Source organism: Triticum dicoccoides, chromosome 7A, assembly GCF_002162155.2.
Source record: "Triticum dicoccoides isolate Atlit2015 ecotype Zavitan chromosome 7A, WEW_v2.0, whole genome shotgun sequence".
Classification (NCBI taxonomy): domain Eukaryota; kingdom Viridiplantae; phylum Streptophyta; class Magnoliopsida; order Poales; family Poaceae; genus Triticum; species Triticum dicoccoides.
In genome coordinates this window covers 150,304,791-150,309,231 of record NC_041392.1, presented here as the reverse complement: position 1 = coordinate 150,309,231, position 4,441 = coordinate 150,304,791, and the positions used below count along the sequence as shown (strand labels likewise).

The window sequence follows — 4,441 nt, the reverse complement described above, 5'->3', positions numbered from 1 at the left end:
GTCCGGGAAATGAATAAAAATGGATGTATCTAGAACTGAAATACCTATAGATAAATCCATTTATCCGACAAATATTTCCAAAAGGAGGCAGTACAAAACAGTACACGCCAATTGATAAAAAAAGATCCGGTAAGATGCTATAGTATGTTAATTTTTTACAAGGAAGTCATGAGCAACATGAATCAATAAGATTCACTGATTCAGTAAGTAGACCTAAGCAACAGAAAATTACAAAAAGATTCACTCAGTAATGCATTGGCTCATCAGTGCAACTTTTGGAGAATTTGATCAAACTGGAATGCATTGCGAATCAGCCCACAAGCTCGTAGTCGCAGCCTTCAACTTAAATCTTGCCAGCATTGGAACATCGAAAATCCTCTCAGCTGTGCCTCGGCAGGGAGAAAACAACATGACCTGTAGAGCAGATGGGTTATAAACGACAAGCCAAACTATTTCTTCTAAATAAATTGCACAGTATACACCCCAGCAGAATGCAACATCCTCCTGGGGGGATCATTATCCAAAGAGAAATGTGAACCAACAGCAGAAACCATTATCCAAAGAGAAATTGTTCATCATAGACAAGTTGAATGGTTCTTCTCATTACAGATATTATAAAGATTCAAATAAGTGGTGCATAAAGGATAGTCAGTTATCCATTTATCCTCCCAAAACATTGAATCACCCTTTCCAAGGTCCCATCTATACCCAAACTGCTTGGGCAGCCCAGGTTGCATATTCCCAAAAAGGAGAACACCCTAAAACAGAGCCTAAAAGGCAAATGTTAAGATCAAACTTTCTTAACAAAGGATTAGCGTGATGGAAGGAAATAAAGCAGGTTCTAGCGGGGCCGTAACTTGGATCCCTACATGTATCATGTGAAATGTGTCCCCATCCCCAAAGTATAAAGCATTACCAAACTACTCCCTCTGTAAACTAATATAAGTGTGTTTAGATCACTAAAGTAGTAATCTAAATGCTCTTATATTAGTTTAAGGAGGGAGTACTTGTTTAAGTACAAAAATTATAGAGCTACGAAATTAAGAGCCAATTCCACATAGCTGCAGATTTAAGACTTTCGGGGTATGCTACGCAGGCCTGGATTCAATAAAGAAGTGCAACATAAAACTGCACTTTTTAAAAACAAATAGAATCTAGACATGTAGATCTACGAAACATGTCTTTACACGTGGAATTTCAGCAACACAAATTCTCCCTAAATAGTAGCTCGTAGTGGTAAGTGAGGTATAGTATGTACATTGAGTCTGTAATTCAAGTAATTTACTCAAAATATATGTGCCGTACAAAGTTCCATCAGAATGGCAAGCTTTAGCTAACAAAAAAACTAACACCGAGAGAAGCATAGACCTGACAATACACTTTAAACTCTAGTAATTGTGTGCTAGTCAACTTCATGTTCCCTATTCAAACTAACATAAAATAGGACATTATCTCAGGCCTGTTTCGCAACTAAAAATTGGCTCTAGCAGATTGAATGACAAGAATATAAATCCATGATGTAAAATACATATGTGATTTATGTTCACATGTACAAGTGTAAAAAATGGCATCAGACCATAACATCAAGCTTCACTGGTCAGAAAATACAAGTGTGTACAAGGTACTTACTCTGCAGTTAACTATCCATTGCCTCTTCGTATCTCTGATGAGGTTGATCAATACTGTATTCAGAAGAAATTTTGATTATTTTCTATGCACTTTCTTTGCCAATTTTGAACAAATATGAAGAAAAAACTTACTACTCTGGAGTTCCACACTATAAGAATAGGAGGACAAAGGCCGTGGCATGAGCAAAGAACATCCCAAACTCCTTCCCTACCATATGGCCCACATTCTCTGGATTATCCATTTTCTGGTCCTGTGTAGTTTGCATGTAAAGACACTGTTTAATGTATATGCCTCAAATTTTATGTATCCATGAAACCAAGGGATCTCATCACACTACCTGGGCAGATAATGGTAGTAGAGGCAGCACTGGTGCAGCATTTGGCCACTTGGTCATTCGCCACTGGGTATCACCTGGAACCGTCGGCCAGAACCACTGCCCTTGAGCAGGCTGCCACGCCCAGCCCCATTCCCCCTCAGGAGTAATGATCATCCATCGCCAATGCCCTGCACCATGGGGTGGCACTTGCTGAATCTCCCCTAGCAGAGCTCCCCTTGGCCCCTGAAATGACAGAAGAGGTAAAATTTACAACGTTGCTTTGTCTCCAGCCCAAATGTGACATTTTTTTACAACAAACATAGTAATATGTGTACCTTTGTTTTTTCAGGTGCATGAACTCTGTTGTTTCTTCCAAAATTGTATAATGACTCAGGTGTACCTGTATATCCTCTCCTTGGAGGTACCACCCCTGCCTGCCTGCTCTGCCACCACATAATTTCATAAAAGATCAGATTTTGTTCGGCTTGATCAGGCCAATTTTGACCAACTATTGCAATCTGGTCCATCAGTAAATCATTCCAAGCTTGTCGAAGGAGAATATTAAATGCGCGTACGTCATCCTGCCCAAGATGATTTTTTGCTGTTGCAAGTGCTGAAAACAGCGAATACGTATGATCCGGCAATGAGAACGAGAAGTGATGGTATATCAGACGAATGAACCTAGATTGGAACACAATTGATGGTCCAATTCCTAATGGGACATTAGTGGTAATATAATGAAGATGGTCTGTGAATAGTGCAGGCACATTTCCAGGTTGGTTTCCTTCACAGTAGTATGGCAGCAAAGCATTGCTCAAGGCTCTAAGATCAATAAGGAGGTCATGAAAACCAAGAGTCTTGTGGAGTGCAGGTATGCCCATCATAAATAATTCACCAGCGACCAGGAAATTGCGTACAGAAAATGATCCATGCCAGCAATGCCCTTGATTGAATGTATCAATGACAAACCGGTAGGCACTCTTCAGATAGTTGCGACCAATGTTGCTGCATATGACAGCAGCATCTCCAAAGTAAAGATCAAAAAATTCAGTCAATTGGGTCCGGTGGGTGCCGATTTGGGTCCGGTGGGCGCCGATTTGGGTCTGGTGGGCGCCGATCCATTGCAAGAAGAACAAGGCTTGGGCTTGATCCATTCCTTAAAAGCAGAAAACGGAATGTTATTCTTATATTATCAGACATAAGCAAAAAAACAAGTAACCCGAATGCAGGCAGACAACACTTATTTTAAATAAAACAATCAGCACACATTGACAGTCACCACATATTTGAAATCAAACAATCAACACAAATTTTCCAATCAGTATCAAAATATACTCAAAAGCCAGAATTAGAACAAACTAAAAAAGCTGTAAACTACAGCTAAAGTATACCACATATTAAAGCAGCAATTCAAGATTTGATAGTCCATGGGGAAAAACACAGCTTAACAACAATTACCAGGATAGGGTTGTTGATAATGCCGCGGTATAACACCTACATCTAGTACTATTTGTGGACAAGAATAAAATGAACCAGGACAATACTGTTACTAAGTATATGAAATTAACCAAGTTATTTTCATCATGTCAACATGTACAGAAACTTGCATAATCATAGAAAAAAACAACTTAAGCACATAGGCACATACAAGTGCTCACCCAACAGATAACGTTTTCTGAGCGAAAGGACTACCAAATGCACACCTGATTTTTTCATAAATACTCCCTCCGTCCGGAAATACTTGTCCAAGGAATGGATGTATCTAGATGTATTTTAGTTCTGGATACACCCATTTGTATCCATTTCTATGACAAGTATTTCCGGACGGAGGGAGTACCATTTACTTTTGATTAACTTACTTTAATTTGTGAAGCCATAGCTCTAGAACTATGCATACAATGGCCTCATAACAGATTACTTAATCATATCATAGTTTGCACTTAACAGAAGTAAAGCACACATACAATCATCCATTCTGTCAGCAACTCAACATACAAATACATAGAGAGGCTCATATAACAAATTAGAAGGACTAAAAGATACTAAATCAATCTAAGGAATTGCTTGTAGGCATTTGCCCATCACGTTACAAATTATACATCAGAGGACAGCGATTGATATAATGAGGAATGAGGATAAAATAGCATACCCCGACTCCGTGGACTGAGTCGGATGAGATGAAATGCTGGAGAGCCAAGGAGGGTGGTTCAGGTCGGATATGTGGGAACGGCTGAGAGCTCCACCGCCGCCCCCCTTGCACTCGCTTCGCTGCCACCGTCTGTTCGCGCCGCCGTGGACGCGAGGTGTCGAGAGGTATGAGATCAACCAGATGCGCGGCAAGATGGGAGATCCGAGCGTCGCCCGATGGGCGCCCTTGCCTTCGCTTAGCTGCCGCCGCCTTGTTCGCGCCGCTGTGGACGCGAGGTGCCGAGAGGTGGGAGGTCGACCGGATGCGCGGCGAGCCGGGAGATCCGACCGTCGCTCGATGGGCGCCCT

At 41.1% G+C, this 4,441-nt stretch overlaps 1 long non-coding RNA gene across 2 annotated transcripts; it reads right to left on the bottom strand.

The window, feature by feature from the left end:
• Positions 1-355: 355 nt before the first annotated feature.
• On the bottom strand, positions 356-3,096 carry LOC119331289. Of its 2 annotated transcripts, none has more exons than XR_005160437.1 (5): positions 2,346-3,096; positions 1,967-2,188; positions 1,761-1,879; positions 1,630-1,682; positions 356-414 (listed from the first exon to the last, which is right to left on the bottom strand). It is a non-coding gene; the product is annotated as an uncharacterized LOC119331289 (long non-coding RNA). The 2 variants fall into 2 exon arrangements; XR_005160436.1 differs by having other exon boundaries at positions 2,281-2,424.
• Between the last annotated feature and the right edge of the window lie 1,345 nt (positions 3,097-4,441).